General features: G+C 42.6%; 1 long non-coding RNA gene across 1 annotated transcript; it reads left to right on the forward strand.

Moving 5' to 3' along the window:
- Positions 1-2,445: 2,445 nt before the first annotated feature.
- LOC115401963 (uncharacterized) lies at positions 2,446-20,460 on the forward strand. Its single transcript, XR_003933055.1, has 4 exons — positions 2,446-2,764; positions 5,160-5,168; positions 13,951-13,961; positions 20,449-20,460. It is a non-coding gene; the product is annotated as an uncharacterized LOC115401963 (long non-coding RNA).
- The last annotated feature ends 1,163 nt before the right edge of the window (positions 20,461-21,623 follow it).

Below are 21,623 nucleotides of genomic sequence, written 5' to 3' on the forward strand. Positions count from 1 at the left end.
CCGTTTAAAGAGGATGTTCATGACCTTTCTCTGAGACAAAGCAAAAGACAGTGCTAAACTGGAGGAATGGCGCCTGCACCTATCAACACACTATTGACTTTCTTTTTAATTATTTAAAGGAAAAGTACAGTTTAAACAGCTTTCACATTGTTTATAGAATGAAGTAGAACAATATACTCACCCAGAAGACTTTTCGGATCTGAACAGTGCTTTGGGAGAAATTTAGATCCAAAATCGAGCGGCGGACATCCGTATAGGTCTAGCAGACGGAGCATCGGTAACGCCGCTCCTAAAACTCATTGGAGTTTGGATCTAAATTTCTCCCGAAGCACTGTTGGGATCAGAAAAGCCTTCTGGGTGAGGATATTGTTCTACTTCATTCTATAAACAACGTGAAAACTGTTTAAACCAAACTTTTCCTTTAATTCATGAAGAAGAACTGAATATCTGAATATCTGACTTCCTGCTTATGGCCAACATGAGCAACTGGACCACTTCCTGACAGACGCTGGTGTTTTTTATTATGATCACAATCACAAGTTTCTACTTCACTGACCCACTCTGAATGAATAAGTGAGAACATGTTCAAAAGATGACAAAGAACATTTCATTTATTTATCACTACTGATCCTAACCCTTACAACCTTGCATTTTAAAATCAGCATCTTTTTAGCTTTTATATGGAATGTATAAGCGTCGAAATTGTACTTGAAGACCATAAAAAAAATCCAAGTAAGTTGTGTGTACAGAACGCCAGGTTCTTGTTTAGATACATTTAACCAAAACATTGGAAAGCTGTTTATGGAGGCAAATAAGAATAAGATTATCTGTGGGGATTTTAATATCAACCTTTTGAATCCTTATAACAGTATAAAAACATCTGACTTCATTTCTACAATGTATGCCAACAATCTTTTTCCATTGATCCTCAAACCAGTAGAATTTCAGTGAAATCAGCCACCTTGATAGATAACATTTTCACTAACGACATAGAGAGAGAAATCACAGCTGGTTTACTTGTGGCTGACTTAGTGATCATTTACCCGTTTTCGGCATTTTTCATCAACTTGTACCAAAGACACACGTCTCACAAGCAGCAACCCACAAAGCATTGAGACACAGAACACCTGCAGCAGTGGCTGCCCTTCAGGCAGACCGACTTCATCAAACATGGGCGGAGGTCTGCGCCACCCCCCACCCCGATCAAGCATAATGGCGTTTTTCAATCTATTCTAATTAACCTATATGATAAACATTGTCCATTAAAAAAACATATCGTCAAAAACAAAGTTGAATCGGAAAAGCCATGGATCACACGTGGCATAGAGAATGCCTGTAAGAAAAAAAATGATCTTTATGGACAATACATAAAATATAGAACTAAAGTTACTGAACAGAGGTATAAAACATATAAAAATAAGTTATCAGTATAATCAGAACTAACAAGAAATTATATTATCACAAGTTATTGGAGCACCATCAAAATGATGTTCGAGGAACATGGAAAATATTAAATAGTATCATCAAAAATGGTAAGAAAAGACAGGAATTTCCCCATTATTTTATTAATAATAATAATGAAATTACAGACTCCAAAGACATTGCTAATGGCTTTAATGATTTTTTTGCAAATGTTGGACCCTTATTGGCAGATAAAATCAAACAGTCCAAGAATGTACAAGCAGAATCCAGAAATACTATAAATCACACCTTAAACTCTCTTTTTTTAAGAGACGTGGATGAATTGGAAATAATAGGCATTGTAAATAAATTTAAGAATAAAAAATCAACTGATCACTGTGGCATAGACATGACATTTATAAAAGATATAATTCATTTTGTAGTCAAACCATTCACCTTTATTTGTAACCAATCTTTTCTCACTGGTATTTTTCCACAACAAATGAAAATAGCCAAAGTAATCCCTATATATAAAAACGGTGATAAACACTCATTTACAAACTACAGACCAATTTCCCTACTGTCCCAATTCTCTAAAATCCTCGAGAAATTATTTGTTAATAGGATGGATAAATTTGTTGAAAAATACAGCCTTCTCAGTGATCAGCAATTCGGATTTCGATCAGATAGGTCAACCCTAATGGCAGTCATGGCTCTTGTTGAAGACATTGCCACTGCAATGGACAACAAAGAATATACTGTAGGTGTTTTTATTGATTTAAGTAAAGCCTTTGACACCGTCGATCATGTATTACTCATGGAAAAGCTTCAAAGAGACGGCATCAGGGGCACTGCTGCCGCATGGTTGAACAGTTACCTCAGCGATAGAGAACAATATGTACACTATAACGACGTCAACTCAAAAAAACAACTCATGACACATGGAGTTCCGCAAGGCTCTTTACTGGGCCCCAAACTCTTCAATTTGTACATAAATGACGCACCTGATGTATTAAATGATGCTAAGTGCCTGTTGTATGCTGATGATACGAGTCTCTATTGCTCAGGTAATGACCTGCACAGGCTCATGGCCACAATGGCCCATGAGCTCACACTCCTTAAAGAATATTTTGACAATAATAAGCTGTCCATGAATCTGAGTAAAACCAAATACATTATCTTTGGAAATAAGACAATAAAGAGCAACATCAATTTAAATGTCAGTGAATCAACAATTGAGCGTGTGCAGGCCAGTAACTTTCTAGGCATTACAGTCGATGATTAACTCTGTTGGAAGCAACTTATACATACTATAAAGTCAAAATTAGCAAAAAATGTTGGTGTAATAGGAAAAATGAAATCAGTATTAAATAAAAACTCACTTATGTTACTATATAATTCCCTAGTCCTTCCATATCCTACCTATGGGGCAGAAATATGGGGACATAATTATAGTGTCAATATTGACCCTATATTTTTACTCCAAAAAAAGGCACTTAGAATTGTTAGTCACGCTGATTTTTATGCACCATCTAATCCCATTTTTGTGGCGTTAAAAACATTAAAAATATATGACATTATTGATCTAAATACATTAGCTGTCATTTACAAAGCATACTATAATAATCTTCCAAACTGCATTCAAAGTATGTTCGAACATAGAAAGAATTGTTCTAATCTTAGGGGCTCTTGCATTTTAAAAAAACTAAATAGGGTAAGAACAAATAAAAAATGCAAATGTATATCAGTAATTGGAGTCACCAAGTGGAACGAACTTGATGAGGGTGTAAAAACATGCAAAACCTTGAAAGTATTTAAAAAGCAGTTGAAAAGATTAGCTCTTGAAAAATATCAATCCCAGGGAAAATAAAGTAAAATAACCAAAATGATTTTGAATGGACTCCTCTTATCTTGTAAATGATATCGATAGATATTAGCCTGGTTTTCTCTTCTCCCATTTGTTTGTTTTTTTCTTGTTTTTTCTTGTCTTTGTCTTTTGCCTACGGTTTTTTTTTTCTTTTATTCCTTTTCTCCTATGAAATATGGAAAATTTTGTTTTGGTTGAAAAGGGTTAGGCAAAATCAGTTTTGACTTCAGCCTGAACCCTTCGGTCACAGGATGATGAAGTTGATGATTTTGATGAGTTGTTGTTATTGATACTGATGATAATAACTTATGTGGATGGAGACGATGATGATGATGATGATGATGATGATGATGCCATCATCGTACACAATTGTTACAATGTTTATTCTTTTTCCATACTGACCGAATAAATCTACTGCTACTACTACATATGTACAACTAATAAAATGCTTGAAAATGTAAATATGATTTAAATATTTCACACATTTCACTATTCCTATCTAGATAATGTGCTGATTTCTCTTACAGTAAATCCCATAATGTAAACCTGACTTACTCACGCTCCACAGTCTAATGGGCTTTATGAAATGTGTGACAAACAGACAAACTCTTCATGTAAAATGACACACCATCCTGTGGTGCTGTTCCCTTCGACAAAACGTCACATGAGGCGTGTCTGCTCATTCACACTAACAAACTCAGAGATGCTGCTGCCATTTTTGGTTGCAGAGTTCATGTTTTAATGTTTTTTGTGAAGTATATGAAATGTTGACAGTGTGTACAGTGATCTCCTGATCTCTACTGTGAGGTTTTTCTTTCTGTTTTGTGTCATATTGTGATTTATTTCTTTAACTCTGTGATTCATTAGAAACTTTGTCCAACAATAAGTGCCTGGAGGAGCTCAGAGTGACAGCGGATCGCTGACTGCAAGCAGACCAACACACTTCATGGCTTTAATGGCTGAAACACATGAAGCTTCCATAAATAGCAGCCATTTTTATTTGAGTACAGATTTGTGACTGCATTGTAGTTTTCCTATATATTTGTTTGGTAACGCTTCCTTTTACAGTACGGTAATTACCATGTATTAACGTGGTAATTGCAAGGTAAGTACCATGTAATAAGGAGAAGTTACTGTAAAATTACCATGTAATTACAGGGTAACTATGTTGCTAATTACCTAGTACTTTTAGAGTAATTACCAAGCCAATTCCAGGCAAATACCAAGTAACTACCTGGTAGTGAGTATTAATTACTGGGTAATTATAATGTATATAGCAACTATGTCGGTAATTGCCAAGTACTTACTAAGTAATTGCTAAGTAATTACCATGTAATCATTGGGAAATGTAGACTTTTACTAGGTATTACTTGGTACTGCTAGGTGTGTTCGCTATGCATTTCCCTAGTAGTCAAGTGTTTTTTACTACTTACCTGGTAACTTCCCAGTAACTACAACATTTACCTGGTAATTACGGTTGAACTGTAGACTACTGCAAAAGAAAGTGAGGCCTGTTTCCACACTATTACCTGGTAACTACTTATTTGTTACCCAGGAACTGCAAAAATACCTACCTCGAAATTACATAGTTATTAAAGTGGATTTGTACTGTAAAAGGAAGTGAGGTCTGTTTCCATGTTATTACATGGTAATTGCTTATTTGTTACCTAGTAAATAGAAAAATATTTACCTGGAAATTACATAGTTATTAAAGTGGATTTGTACTGTAAAAGGAAGTGAGGTCTGTTTCCATGTTATTACCTGGTAATTACTCAGTATTTAGCCTGTTACTCGGAAACTTTCACATTACCCCACAAACTTGCACCAAAAATGCAGCAAACCCCATCAGTGTCTGTGATACAGTCTCTGAACAGCACACTGTATCTGTCAGGAGATCAGAGTTTCCATCAAAACCACCATCACCAGCCGTCAGATTACATGAAGATGAACGCATTATTATTACACTTCCTCACTCCGAACACCTCACTGTGACAGACATGCAAAAACAAGAGAGCTGCCAAAGATAAACATTTTAATCAAATGGAGTTCAACTTCTTATAAAACAATTTACAAAACTGTGCACATTTTTAGCAGTCAGGCACCTTTTTTTTTTTAAGAAACAGAACAGATTTCTTTTGCAAAAAACAAAATACAAATAACAGTGATAAACAATCACTATAAATCAACATTAATAAGCAAACTGCTCCAGTCTTGTGAATTCACATCATCATGTGTTTTCTGCAGACCCGTCTGGTCTACAGGAACCCTTGATCTCCATCATCTCGAATACCAAGGGCCGCCGTCGCCAGGTGTTGTCACGTCGTCCACGTCCAGACTTGTACCTCCCTCGGCGTGATAAAAACGAGGACCGCACAACTGTTCCTTCTTAATGCTCAGGGTTTATTCACTGTAACACCCAAACCCCAAACGTGAGAGCTGAAAACATACAAATATACATATTAATAAACAGAAACTTACACAATAAACAAATATACACATTGCACAAAACACAAATATCTTTAAACCTTCAAATATACACATGAAACTGACATTACAACCGAAATATCCACCCAAGCCTGAACCACAGCCACCCAGCACCAGCTGCAGAGCTCCACACTACCACCGCTAGAATGATCAATGAAACACCAAGAAAAACGGAAATATACACACCTCACTGGCTGCTTCACATTGTAAAGGAGGTAAGCCGTTTGTTTTTGCTCTTTTCACGGAGTTTTTTGTTCTTATTTTCTCTCTCCGCGTTTATGTGTGCATCACTTAACGTGGTCCTACCCGGAACGTTCCGCCGTAAACACGCTTTCTCTCATTAGAGTAGGAACCGGAATTTAATTAAATATAAATATCACCATATCACCAAGTGTCTGCAGACGTTCTGCCATAAATAAGCTTTCTCTCAGTCGAGGTAGAACCGAAATTTAATTAAATATAAATATCACCGAGTGGCGGAACTAACCCTCTGCAGACGTTCCGGGTAGGATCACATTAAGTGGTGCACACAAACGTGGAGAGAGAGAAAACGCTCCAAAAAGTCTGTAAAAAGAGCAAAAACAAACGGCTTACAATGTGATGCAGTCAGTGAGGTGTGTATATTTCCTTTTTGTTGGTGTTTCATCGATCATTATCGTGGTGGTAGTGTGGAGCTCTGCAGCTGGTGCTGGGTGGCTGTGGTCTCATGTCCAGGCTTGGGTGGATATTTCGGTTGTAATGTCGGTTTCATGTGCATATTTGAAGGTTTAAAGATATTTGTGTTTTGTGCAATGTGTATATTTGTTTATTGTGTAAGTTTCTGTTTATTAAAATGTATATTTGTATTTTTTCAGCTCTCACGTTTGGGGTTTGGGTGTTAAAATGAATAAACCCTGAGCATTAAGAAGGAACAGTTGTGCTGTCCTCGTTTCCATCACGCTGAGGGAGGTACAAGTATGGACGTGGACAACGTGACAACACCTGGCGACGGCGGTCCTGGGTATTCGAGATGATGGAGATCAAGGGTTCCTGTAGACCAGACGGGTCTGCAGAAAACACATGATGATGTGAATTCACAAGACTGGAGCAGTGTACTTATTAATGTTGATTTATAGTGATTGTTTATCAATGTTTTTTGTATTTTGTTTTTTGCTAAAGAAATCTGTTCTGTTTCTTAAAAAAAAAAAAGGTGCCTGACTGCTAAAAATGTGCACTGTTTTGTAAATTGTTTTATAAGAAGTCGAACTCCATTTGATTAAAATGTTTATCTTTGGCAGCTCTCTTGTTTTTGCATGTCTGTCACAGTGAGGTGTTTGGAGTGAGGAAGTGTAATAATAATGCGTTCATCTTCATGTAATGTGATGGCTGGTGATGGTGGTTTTGATGGAAACTCTGATCTCCTGACAGATACAGTGTGCTGTTCAGAGACTGTATCACAGACACTGATGGGGTTTGCTGCATTTTTGGTGCAAGTGTGTGGGGTAATGTGAAAGTTTCCGAGTAACAGGCTAAATACTGAGTAATTACCAGGTAATAACATGGAAACAGACCTCACTTCCTTTTACAGTACAAATCCACTTTAATAACTATGTAATTTCCAGGTAAATATTTTTCTATTTACTGGGTAATAAATGAGTAATTACCATGTAATAACATGGAAACAGATCTCACTTCCTTTTACAGTACGAATCCACTTTAATAACTATGTAATTTCCAGGTAAATATTTTTCTATTTACTAGGTAACAAATAAGCAATTACCATGTAATAACATGGAAACAGACCTCACTTCCTTTTACAGTGCAAATCCACTTTAATAACTATGTAATTTCGAGGTAGGTATTTTTGCAGTTCCTGGGTAACGAATAAGTAGTTACCAGGTAATAGTGTGGAAACAGACCTCACTTCCTTTTGCAGTAGTCTACAGTTCAACCGTAATTACCAGGTAAATGTTGCAGTTACTGGGAAATACTAAGAAGTTACCAGGTAAGTAGTAAAAAACACTTGACTAATAGGGAAATACATAGCGTACACACCTAGCAGTACCTAGTAATACCTAGAAAAAAGTCTACATTTCCCAGTGATTACATGGTAATTACTTAGCAATTACTTAGTAAGTACTTGGCAATTACGACATAGTTGCTATATACATTATAATTGCCCAGTAATTAATACTTAATACCAGGTAGTTACTTGGTATTTGCCTGGAATTGGCTTGGTAATTACTCTAAAAGTACTAGGTAATTAGCAACATAGTTACCCTGTAATTACATGGTAATTTTACAGTAACTTCTCCTTATTACATGGTACTTACCTTGCAATTACCATGTTAATACATGGTAATTACCGTACTGTAAAAGGAAGCGTTACCATTTGTTTTCTAATGTGTAATTGCTGTTTTGGACAAAATCTTTAATAAGTTAAAGTGGAGGGTCACCAGCGTCCGTCCTGTCAGCCTAGAAAACACTTTTCATGTGTTCCCTTCTCTTTAATACAGGAGCAAAATGAGCAGCGAGGAATTCCTTCCCACTCAGTGGATTCTTTAGACTTGAACAAGGTTTGTGTATCTCCTCAGTCTGCACAGCTAAATTAATGCTGTGCTGAATGTTTTATTAATTTCAAGGTTCCTTTTATAATTTGCAGGAGACAGCACCTCCTCCTTAAACACATCACAGACCTTTTTGTTGTTCTTTTGTTAAGTCACTTGTGTGGCACTTCTCTCTCTGAGAGTTTCTATTTATTGATGTGCTATTACAAAACAAAACAAAAAAAGAACCAGAAATACATTTGCTGTCAGTTATCAGTGACATTCCCTGCTGTCTCTTAACGACGGGACGTTTAGCACTGGGCCAAACAGAACTGCTATGAAATGCTGAACCTCGGACTGCAGTGTGTGTTTTGCTGTGTCCTTCACTACACACTGTGCACTTCAGACATAACTTGCTTTAGGTAAGAGTATAGGACCCCTCCTCTTTGGCATTAGAACTGAGATCTGGGTCTGCTCAGGTCGCTTTACTGACCCCCATATCCGAGGCCTGTGGAGGGGCAGCTGGAGCTCTGAATACTTCTGAGTGTTGAAGGCATGGTGTTGGGTGAAGCAGTCTCTCTTTCAGGGAGTACACAGTGTTTGTAACATCTGAACACATCTGTGTTCCAGTGGTCCCCCACAGTGTCGCGTGCAAGCGGATTCATGCTTCCTGTTTCCTGCTGCTAGCTGCTTGCTTTGTCTCTTTGTCTGTGCCATGGGTTGTGCGCTGGGAGACAGTCAGAGAGACAGAGACTGTCTGCTCACTGTATTTATGACCCACATGTTGGTATGTTTTGCTTTAAGTAGACGATGCTGTCCTATCACATGAAAGTCAGACGTCCATTTAAAAATCTTGGTAAGTGGTTCAGTACTCCCAAGTCCGTGGTTATGTCAGAGGAAAAGACTGCATGCCCTCTCTGGGCTGGGCGAGACCTGTCGCCGTGGCTGGGACAGTGTTTCAGTGTCTTGAGTCAGCGTATGAGGAAACCTGAAAGTTCTAAACAGCGGCAGGGGTGTGTTTTTTGCTGCTATTGTACTAAGGAGAGAGTTAAGCTGTTTTCTCTTCTCTCTATGTTGCTGCACGCTATGAACTTTGGGTCGTGACCATCACTTCTTCATCCACAAGTTGGTGGGCTGAACACCTCGTCACCCAGTGAGAACCATCACTTTCCACCAAACCTCCACACTGACAACACGCCTCAGTTGCTCTCAGTAACTGCTCAGAATGTATGGCGGTTGTCTGCTGTTAAAATCCATGAAGACCGAAGCACAGAGGTCGACCCCAGACCCAGGAAAGGCTGGATGATTCCTCCAGCCTGAGCAGGACTACAGGAAGTGGGGCTGCACAGTGCTGTGGAAGGGACTGCTGGAGCCACAGTGGAAGGTCCGTGGGGTGGAGTGTGGGCTGGGCCTTGCAGTACCTTCCTTCCTGTAGTCCTCAACATGCTTGGAGGACGTGGATGGAGGACTGCTTTTGGTTCTGCTCCACTTTGTGGCAAGCAGGCCCTTAGTGCATTTGGCAGGTAGAAACTAAAATGTCGGTACTCATTTATTCTTAGTATTACACAGCTCATTCACACTACAGATCATATACAGAACATTGATTTATAAGTGCAGAAGAGATAGAAATAAACTGAATAAAACTGTCATTCGCTGCTGTTCAGTTTAGCAGTGGCTGTTTCTGCACAGACATGTGCTCTTCCTATTCTACGTATATCTTGTTTACTCATCAAAACAATTTGTTTATCATGATGATAACATTATTTGCAGTCTTGTTTGTTCTTACGTGGGCTTTTCTTGATGGTAATCACTGCCTCCAACGTGGATCTAATTTAAGGCAAATGTGAATTCCAGTAGGTTGTTAGTGCTTGCTTGAGGAGTTATGCATATTTATTCTTTCCTGACATTCTCTTGGCCAAATCACAGAAAAGAGTAAGAAAACATTTGTGAAAAAGAGCCAATTACTCGTTTACAGATTTCAATATACAGCCTCAAACTATGCATCCATGAGTGATTTAGTATGCTTGGATGATATGCAAGAAAAAAAAAAAAACATCATCTTAGATTCACACACTCACACACACTTCAAGATGCACACTCTCTGCACTTCTTCATAAATTAGGCATGGCCACTTCTAAACATTTACATAATATACTCAAAATAGCCTCTACAAGTCTGTTTTCATGCTGCATGCTAGCATCGTTCCCGCAGCTCAGCTATGACCTCTCTATCGGGATGTGCCGGTCCATCCAGGACAGAATGTGGCTCAGAGGGACACATGGACAGAGGAGCAGGGAGATCCAGCCTGTCACCACTCTCTTGACCAACTTTCTTAAGTTGCCACTAATCAACAAAGAGCCTGTTGGGGCTGCAGCCCAGGGGAAGCCTCCAGCTATTTTCCAATTAGTGTCACCAGAGAGACAAATAGGAATTCTACACAGCGCACTCAAGGAGGAGAGAGAAAGGAGAACGGAGGCGGAGAGGGGGATGAGAGAGGATAAGGCTGCGCTTTACTGAGGAGCACATTGCAAGGGCAAGAAGAGTCGGGGAGAGAGAGAGAGAGAGAGAGAGAGAGAGGAAGAGGGAGAAGGAGGAGGCAGGCCCATAGAACGCTGAAAGACATGGAGGCGGGTATCTCTCTTCTCCGGGGTGAGCAGATTAAACGATTGTGACAGCAATTTGGGCAAAACAACATTGGTAGCTGAGACAGACGGACAGACGGACAGACGGCGGGCCAGGGCCTGTCTCAGAGAGCAGTCATTCATTACAGCAGCCACTGGAAGAGAATGTGGATACAGCCAGCACTCCGGCTCGCACTATCAATTAGCTGCAGCTCACTTTGTATGCTGAGGATGCAGATGAAGCCGACAGTCCTCCACCGAGTCCTCGCAGCGTTTCAAGATGCAAGTCCCTTTTCTGTGAAGCCTTCGCTCTCGCAGCTCAAAGGCCTCGCATCGCTCCTCCACTGCAGCAAGGGCTCCACACACACACACACACACACACACACACACACACACACACACATCAAATACACAGAAAGGCACAGTGCTTCAGCTGGTTGGTTTTGAGGTGTGTGAGCAGATTGTGTGTGGGTGAAATAAAGGTCACAGTGTTACACACATTGATGCTTCGCTTGGCATGTTTCCAATTACCGGGTAAGCCACATGAGGAAAACTACATTGTGCGCAACGTGTACAAAAAAGACGAAAGAACAAGTTAATGTTGTTGAGAAAGCGGTACATGTTGAAGTATAGACGTCCTGCGAGTCCTCACATTTCCCGCAGCATGACAAAGTCCTCACCAGGTGGGGGACAGGCAGTCACCTGACTGCATACAAGAAGAAAACAATCTTCACCAGGAGGAGTCTTTGCCTCGCGAGTTTTTCCATGGACTGAGATGAAACAGGCCAGCCATCACTCATTTAGAATCACTCAAACAAAACAGTGGCCCTCATTTATCAAACCATCGTACAGCAGAAAACTGGGCGTACGGCCATTCTTCGGTCAGGTCGTGCTGCGATCAGATCTCTCCACTGGTCTGACATGGTGGAGTCGGTTTGAGTCCGTGTGGATTAGCAGTGCAGCAGCAGAACCTGGCTCGGTGTGGAAATAATCCTTAAGCAAACCTCAAACATGACATAAAGTGTAAGCAGCACATATTCAGTATGATTTAAATGTAAAAGAACAAAATAGTGCCCTTACAAACTATCTAATGAATTCCCTCCGTTCACACAGAATTTTGAAACTCTGTAAAAGTAGCAGATTTAGAGAAGAACCCCACAATTACAACTGCTTGCTCATGTCAAAGTGTCTAGAAATGGCTGTGTGAGGCGCGATAGAAATAAAGCTGGACTGAATGGAATTTACAAAAACAAATCCATATTACAAATCCTCGAAGCTTCCTCACTGATGTTGGCAGGAAGGCTGGAGGATGGACATGCTTATCTGTCATGTCTTACCTGGAAGATATCAACTACCAACCCGTGATCTCTGGTCTGCTTCAACCTGCTGACAGCTTGACTAAAGTTCCTCTTTTCCTTCCTGAAAATAAATGCTCATAAAGAGGTGTGTTGCTTCTCTGTCTGGTTAATTTGAGGCGTTTCTGAAGGAAAATGATCCTGAAAGTTCATGAGAATAGTGACTAAGAACACCTGGGATTGATCAACACTGATGACTTGTGATGTGCTGTGACCCAGGGATGTTGGACAAATACATGTTTTTTAGTACTGACACAAAAATCTACATTTCATTCATGAGACATAGTTAGAACCTTTTCTACACACCGTTGATGAATGAGGCCCCTGGAGAACCCGAACACAAGGGAGCACACAGGCGACGGGCTGTCAGACACTATCCAGCACAGGAACAAGTGGGACAGGGGGGGCTGGCGGAGAGCGGAGACGACGGGGCAACTGGATAATCGAAAGACTGAGGTGAGGAGAGGGAGACGGGGAGAACAGGTAGAGAGACATAGAGAATACAGGAAGGAGAGGAAGGAGTAGAGAGAGTCCAGAGAGAGGCCAGGAAGAGTTCATACCGCCATGACACATGGAAAACCCCCCCAAATCCTCAGAACGCAGGGAAGAGGCGTTTCAAATAGTGGAGTTTATTTGCATATTTAAAAAAAAAAACACTGAATCACCTCATGCTAGTACCCTCTCTGTTTTTATTGATGTTATTTTTACTCAGTGAGATTCAGAATATTTGTCGAGCAGTAGATGGAGTGGTACCTTATGAGGAAGGCTTGAGCCACTGGAGACTAAAACCAGCAAGACCAGCATGTTTTTCTTCACCCTTTCATTGGAGCTTCCACGGCTCTGTGGTGGAGTGGACTGTCAGTCGGCTGGAAGGCACCCTGTCTGTCCACATGCTGAAGTGTCCTTGAGCAAGACACTGAGCCCCAAACTGTCCCCAGAGTAAGAACCGAGCTATCCCAGGGCGGACGCCGTCAGTGAACTCTATTTATCATGACTGTCGTTCTTTTCAGTTTCTAGATTAACACTAACGGAGAGATGGAAGCTTTCAGTCGTCTGTGAATCTGGTTTTAGTTTTAAAAAGTGTGCATATTTATGGTGCTGCACTGATCAACATTTGTTGCTGAATCAAAACGTGTTAGGAGCTCACTTCTCTGCTGAAGTGCCTCTGTGCAGAGGCCTGCCATCCCCTCTGAAGCGCAGGTGCAAATCTGCACACATTTCATGGGGAGAGTTCCAGAGGCGAAGCGACATGTCGCTGTTTGGTCGGGACGCCATGTTCACATAGAGCTCACTCCTCATTCTAAGGAAGCTCGTCTTCATCTTGTTTTTCAGAGCTTTAATGCAAAAATCAAGCTCTAGAATGTTTTCTGCTCCTGTAAATGTTCAGAATGTTCAGGGGATGTGTGCGGCGATGCAGGGAGCAGGAGTCGTGGGGCTGCAGATCCTTCCCTGCCTCTTCTGATCCCATCATCACGCCATGCATTAGTCAAGCCCTGTGGCCCCTCTGACGTCTGCAGAGAATATGTGAGCGAAGAAGGAATCCATCAAGAGTAATGGTATTGCTGTATGCCCTCAGGGTAGCCATCTTTAATCCTTACCCATCATGCCTCAGCCATAAACTATGCAATCACGGCCCAGTTTGCCGGCAACAGGCGGGTCCTACTCAGTGAGCGTGTGGTCTTCATGCTCTATTTAAGAGAGAGTCAGGGTTTTACTTTAGATCTGCTTCTCTCTCTCTCTCTCTTACCTTAACCAGATGTGTCACGTCCCCACTCTCCTCGCTCCCTCGCTCCACTCCTCCTCCTCCTCTTCCTCCTCCCTCCGGCAGCTGTTGCCTCTCGTTGCACTCTCTGCTTCCCTACAGGTATGTCTTCATTCACTCCCTCCACTTCACATAATCCCTCTTTTTGTTCATTCTGAGGGTAAATTATGATTAAACCTAGACCTGAGCAAAGTGCCGGATGTTGTACGTTGAAAGAACATGACGTGCTTTCGATTAGAGGCGGCAGCTGGAAGAGCAAACCATCCTGAAAAGAATCATTACCCCAACTCCATCCATCTTCTTTACCTGCTTCTATATGACTTATTGTCAATTCCCAAATGAATGTGCACACACACACACACTCACACACACATGCAGCCTGCCAGTCATCTCTGGGGTGTGGGAGGTCCACAGGTCCACCGAGCCAGGCTGCAGCTCTGAACCAGTGGACGGCTCCTGCTGTAAACATCACAGGAATATCATGAAAGAAGTGTGAGCGTCGTGTTTCTGAGTGTTGCTAGCGGGCCCACGCCGTCACCATGACGGAGGGATTTGAGGAGCCGACCATGAGACTGAGTCCTGAAGCATCCCTCAGTCAGCCGGACGCCGTGTCTCCGAGGCAGAGCGAGACGGACTCACACTCACAGATCAGGTGACTGGCTGAATCTGACATGAAGGTGACATTGGATGTGCTGTCCAGCCTCTCGGTCAGTGAAGCCATCCTGCTCCTGGACCGTTGTTGGTTTTCATTCAGTGAGGTCAAAGCCACCTGTCTCCACCCTAATTGTCTGCGACCTTCAGCAGGGCCTCTGACCCAGAGCTGGTCCACCGTCGCCCAGTCCTCTTCTGTGATGGGCTAAATGACGAGGACAGATTTCAGTGTACGTGTGACAGATAACAGGGTTGCCCCTTTGCCCTGGGGTGACCTCGGCTTCTCGCATACATGATTCATATCTGCCTCCTGTGGCCGTTCTGAGGGAGGCGGACTCAGGGACTTACAGGGAAAGAAGGAGCTGTACCTGGTCTGCTGAAGTTCTTGAAACAGCTCACTGAAACACATCATGATCTTGTTGGTGTGTTTAAAGGTGCAATAAGGAGTTTGCACATTTTATGCAAAAAAGCGCCCCCTGCAGGCCTTGGGCGTAATGCAGCTTAGTGAAAAACTCGTCCCTGTGGCTCGCGTGCACGGAAGAGGGGAACTCCTTCCTCTCTCTTTCAGCAGCGCTCCAGTAAAATGTAAGTGTCTTCTCCCTGGTGGAGTCTGTGTGGAGCTGCAGTGCTAGAAGCCAGTCTGTTCTGACTTTCTGGAAGATCCTGCTCAGTTGTTGCTCACTAAGCATCTGGCGGAGTAATGGCGGACAAAACGAAACCTAACCAGCCGGAGCGTGCATTACGTCATTCCTTTCAAATTCTCCCCCAAAAAACTCTGGAGCCGGACCGGCACTGTGACTTTCAAGTGACAATTTAGCGCTGTTAGAGGTTCTGGTAATGAATATGTCAGGGCACATTGTACACATCATTAAAAATGTGTAACATATTTATGGTGGAAAATAAGTATTTTTAAGGTTGTAAAACTCCTTAATGCGCCTTGAAAAATAGGCACAGTCTATATTCTGCACACAGAGGCTGAGACACTGACCACAGGAGTCCGATGCATGCACAATAACACACACAGTCTGCAGAGGGTCCGCTGTGTGTGGATGACTAAACCAAACCCTGGGACGGATGTACAGCCGGCAGGCTCCGCCTCCAGACCCGATGCTGCTGATACTGTGACGGCAGACCATCGTCTCTCATCAGGACTTCTGTGAGCACAAGATATTTTCTGACATTTTGGATTTGGTGACTTTGAGGATGCAGAAACAAAAACTCAAGGATCCATACAAAAAGCCTAATCCAAAGACAGTTTTCTGTGTTGTGAGAAGCATGAATGGAAGAAGAAGGAAAACATGTTTTCGTCTGACTTTGGGAGGAGTCTGCTGCTGTGAGGCCAAACTAAATGAAAGACTCACTGATTGACATGATCAGTGTTGACATGATGTTTTCATTGATGGAACGACTCTCACTTACCTTCTGGGCCGTGCTGAAGTTAAAAGTAATGAAACAAACTCAAACTCAACAGGGTTAAACTGAAACCTTCCTGTTTGTGTCTTCTTTTAATTATGCTGCAGCGGCGTCAGAGTCCTGAAAAGCAGACTCTCTCTGGCAGACTGCTCTCTCTATTGTGTAGTTATATTTAATTTGCTGACGTTTGAATGTTCCCTGTGGAGTTTAGAGCATAATTAATGCAGTGCAGCAAGTGTAGGGTGACTTTTTTATAATCACCATGAGGGAATGTATGCTCTGAGCACACAAGCGACGCGACTCCGAGTCCAGCCAACAGTTTCATACTGATCCACTCCAGCAGTGAGCAGATGGTGGCAGCGCTAAGAAACACACTCATACTCCAACAACGACTCCAGGACAAAGAAAAACAAGCAGCACCGATGTGAACAAGGCAGGACTCAGAGAATCATGAGGAAAATGTTTGCTGAGCGATGGAGAGCGTGAAGCTGGACCTACATGGTGAGTATCGCTCTGGCCATATTTCATTTGTTGTTGTCGTCGTTCAAACACACTGAAGATGCTGTGTATCAACACTCCCACCGTCAATCCTCAGAATCTGTTGACTGTAGAGGTCTTTCCACTGGACCAAAACTCCACAGAAATCATTAAATGTCTGGTTGAACGCTTCACATTTCAGATAGAGAGCACACACAGAGGATCTCGGCTCTCCGGTGCTGGGCTGTTTCTCACATCGGTAACTAATAAATGCTGCTTCTGCTGGTTTTTGCATTAATTGCAACCACAGTCCAAAGTAGAGGAAAATAATTTTGGCTTTGAAATGCATTTCCCTTTTCCAGACGCCCTCCAAAGTGCAGTCTTTAATGAATATATGAATGCATCCTGGAGCCGGCTGACTCCACCCCGAGCCGACACTCTGCTCTGTATGTCTAATTCATTGCCCCCATTCTGTCATGTAAGCTCGCCTCTCTAAAGTGGACATTTATTACATGCTGTTTTGTTTCCAGTTAGTGTTAATCACATTCAATTAGAGTCAGGTCCTCTCTCGTCCTCGGCGCTGCGCCTCTCTCTCCGCTGGTGAGCTGTGACAGGAAGTGAGCGGAGGAGGGCGGCGGCGCTCGCAGGGCCGGCCGGGAGCCACGGCAGCACTTCATTACCGCACAACACCAAACAGCAAGGAGCACAGGAAAACACTTTCTATGCCCCCCCCCTTTTGTTTTTGTCTTTTAATCATGAAGTTGCTCCTGACTTTTTATTGCCCCTGTGTCGATGCCAATATTAACAACAGAAGGATGAGATTTGGTTTGTGGACGTGGGAGTGGATGCGCTGCAGTGTTTCTCTCTGTGTACTTCTTTCTAAAGGCTATACCATGACTCCCACTCAGATTACATTCCTTTCTCCGTGCCTCAGAGCACAGACGTGCTCCATAAATGACACATCTTGTGATCAACACTCCAAACGTACACTCAGATATATATTTCATGTGTGGGGGGGTGAGGCTGCCCCTCGTGCCTCGACCAGAGCGGAACACTGCAGCGGTGCTTGATGTGCATGACAGTCGTCACTCAGAGACGATATCTGTTCTGCTGACGTCTGCTGGCGCCGTGCACTGCAGATAGAGAAGACATAAATACATGTGTTTTGAAGGGAGGGCTGAGACACATGCACATTACACTCACTTTGAACTTCACTCCTAACTGCAAGTGTAGCCGTCCCCACAGTGCTGATATTTCAGACGTACAAATGTCTGCTTTGTTCAGCTGTTGTACTCCTCCAAATGTCAGAGTTTTGATGCTGCTGAGGATTTGTGCTCTAAATGTCAGGGAGAGGTTAAAGTGCATCTGAAAATGTCAGTGTTCTTATGTTGACAGAGAAAAGTACATCTGCATCCGGATGCAAACAGCAGCTTATCATCCACCACTCCCGTCCCAGAAGGCACCTGGAGCCAGAGTGTCTCCTCCAGGGTGCCGTCTGATTGGTCACCAGTTCAGCCAACAGAACGCTGTCAGCGCACCACCCTCTGGAATCGTTCCTCACTGCTGTGTTCCTGCTGAGCTCCTCTGGGAGTCTGAGAGTGCTGCTGTATGGAGCCCGGAGTTTTCAACATTCACGTGATTTTGCATGTTGTTATTCTGCTGGTGTTTCGCAGTTTCGAGCTAAATCAACAAACTGAGCTGAGCATCTCTGACACAGAAAGGTCAAAGGTCTTCCAGAGGAACATATAACCAGATGGGGAAGCAGTGATCAATAAGCTTCTACTTTTTGTTTCAATTCAAGCAGTGTTGATGCTCATGAACGCTAACAGATGCTAAGCCATTGCAATGTGACTGACTCTTTTTTTTTTCACCACACTGCTGATGAAGCCGAGCCGAGCGTCCCTTCAGCAGGGTGATTGTCCACTGGATTTCACATCGGGCAGTTGGGATGAGACAGCATAGGACAGCTCGACCTTTGATCGGATTGATCAGTTTTCAGAATCCACCTGACCACTGCAAAGTTTCACACCTGGTTATTTATCTGACACGATGAGCCTGATTCAGATTAAACTGCCTCGCTGTGTTTTGAGCTGGAAACACTCCCTGTTGGCGCGCTAACCGCCGCCGTTGCTCCACAGCGCCGCCACAGGGAGAATACATCGTGATGGTGAAGACAGGCCGCCTGCATGGCTGCTTCAGCTGCTTCAGCCTCTCCAGACTTTGATTCAGTGTCTGAGCCTGACGCACCGCATTACACCACACTGAGCATAAATTGCAAACATGGCCGGAGAGCATTTTACAGCACAGCTTACAGTTCTAATTAAGTGGTTAATTTGATGAACGGCTGAACACTTCCCTTTTATTGAAGTAAACATAATATGTGGCCCGTTTCACTGCAAATTGTGCTAATCTACATTTTTGGCAACACTTCATCTACAGTCATTGGCTTCGGTTCACTCCATCCATCTTTCCTTCGATCCATCCATTCACTCATTCATTCACCCAGCTTTCCACTACCACAAAGATAAATGAACTTTTTGAGCTCCGTATATTCCATGTTCTGTCATGTGGGATTTTCAAGTCCTCTTTCCAGATCCACCATCAGTCTCAGGTTCCTTATTTCCATGGATGAAGCCATATTTCACCACTGAGAGCAGTTATGAGGAATAACTGATCAAAGGCCTCACATTTCTAAGAACAGGCAACCTGTTCCAACCTCGCAGGGATATTTTTTGATAAAAGGGGATGAAGTCCCTGTGGCTTAGTGATCAGTGGATTGTAAGATTTACTTCTTCCTTTGACTTAATTCTACATTGATTTGGCACAGTTGAAAGAGATGTGAGGCTGAGCCTTCTTTCACCTTCTGAAGCAGAGAAATCATGCTTAACTTTGCAAACATCCTATTTTACGCAGTGAGAACGCTGCCTCTGCTTTGGGAGACGTTTCTTTTTAAAGCCACTGTTTAACGGCTTTTATCTTCGTTGAAACAATTCTCTAAATGAGGATTTCTATTGGAGCATGGAGAGAATCACAGCTTCACAGTGCCTGGCGGAGCGGTTCTGTGCAGAGTTTGCATGTTCTCCTCTTGTATGGGCTTGTTGAAGGGGCTAATTGGTCAATGTAAATGAATACTAACGACATGAGTGTGTGTGATTGTCGGCCTGCTATTTCTGTCCAGGATGTAACCTGAGTTCCTCCATACTCACATGAACCTGGCCCCGGAAATGGATAACGTTGCATAAATTTCTGAACACTCACTGTCTTCGGCACAAATCGATTGTACAGCCAACCAACATCACATTCACTGCAAATTCAAAGAATATTGTACATCATCTGGCTGCAGTGGCTTTTTACATTTCAAGTCTATCATTGAAAGTCAGAAAGTTATGAGTCACTGCACCACTGAAGCTCATTTCTGCAGGATTTAGAGTGCACCAAATAAGACTCAAGGAAGAACAAATCACAAATGGGTGCACGAGACTAGATGAAGAGGTTCTGAAAAGCTGATCCCACAGCAGCAGAAATGACTGGCGGTGGTGGAAAACTGTCTGTGTCCAGCCGTGCAGCTGAAGTCCGCAGAAAATTCCTCCCAACAGTCCTGATGTGCCACATAATGCCCAGAACCACGGCTGATCAGTGGTTATTACACTAGAAAACAATCCAGAACAGACGGCTGAGGAAAGTAGAGAGGTCCAGTAATGTGGATAAAAATGAATGGATGAATCAATAACAGGAGGGTCTTGGAGTTGTTGGGGTTTCACAACATTAGTGATGGAATTTCAACCTAATAAATTTGGCTATCACTAATAATTAATGATTATCAAAGAAAAATATGAATTATAGAATTTGGAAACTGATTTTCACCAGAGCACCTCGGGAAACCTGCGTCCAGTAGGAAAAGAGCCAATTCGTTGTATTCAGTCTCATTAACCTGGTTAAACTATTCATTTGGAATTTGGATTAATAATTATATTGTTAACAATGAATACATTTTAAAAAGTAAAACCTGAAGGATTCTGGAGTTCTTGGACAGAAGAGATCAACATTCCATTCATAACTGTGAAACACTAACGATACAAATGATTCCAAAAATGATGCTTATTAACAAGAAAGTAAAACCAAACACACAATTCTATCGGTGTCTATGCAAGTCATGTGTGTATGAATGTGCATGTGTGTGTGTGTGTGTGTGTGTGCGTGCGTGTGCGTGTGCGTGTGTGTGTGTGTGCGTGTGTGTGTGTATGTGTGCGTGTGTGTGTGTGTGCGTGTGTGTGTGTGTGTGTGTGTGTGTGTGTGTGTGTGTGTGTGTGTGTGTGTGTGTGCGTGTGCGTGTGCGTGTGCGTTCTTGTATTTCTATCCTTGTTGGGGCCAAATGTCCCCACAAGGATAGCAAAACGTGGAACGACGTGCCTTGTGGGGACCTTTTTCCGGTCCTAAGTAGGAGAAACAGTGTTTTCTTGACCATGTTGTTGTTACTGAAAAAAGTAAAAGTGCAAAAACATTTCTTTAGGGTTAGGCTTTGTTGTGGTGTGGGTTAGGGTTAGGGTAAGGGTCAGGGTTAGGGGCTAGACATGAATGGGAGTCAATGGACGGTCCCCACAAGGATAGAAATACAAGACTGAGCGTGTGTGTGTGCGTGTGTGTGAGTGTGTGTGTGTGTGTGTGTGTACTGTCCACAGTCAGTGACAGGGCCGCTCCGTCACATTGAGTCTCACTGTTAACTATAAAAACCCAGTGGTAACTTCAATCCAACGATATCAACACATCTAGAAAAAAGAATCAGATCAGATCAGTAAAAAATCTTGGAGTCACAGTCGACAACTCATTGAAGTTTGACAAGCAAATTAGTTCAGTGGTGAAAACCACCTTTTATCAACTCAGACTCCTGAGCAAAGTGAAGCCTTACCTGCCGTCAGACCAGCTGGGGAGAGTCGTCCATGTCCTTATTACATCTAGACTGGATTATTGTAATTCGTTACGTTTTGGTCTGGACGCCTCCTCCATCCGCCGGCTGCAGCTTGTACAAAACGCAGCTGCTTGCTTTCTGACGGGCACCAGGCGCTCGGA

The sequence above is a fragment of the Salarias fasciatus genome, chromosome 2 (genome assembly GCF_902148845.1).
Source record: "Salarias fasciatus chromosome 2, fSalaFa1.1, whole genome shotgun sequence".
NCBI classification, from domain to species: Eukaryota; Metazoa; Chordata; class Actinopteri; order Blenniiformes; family Blenniidae; genus Salarias; species Salarias fasciatus.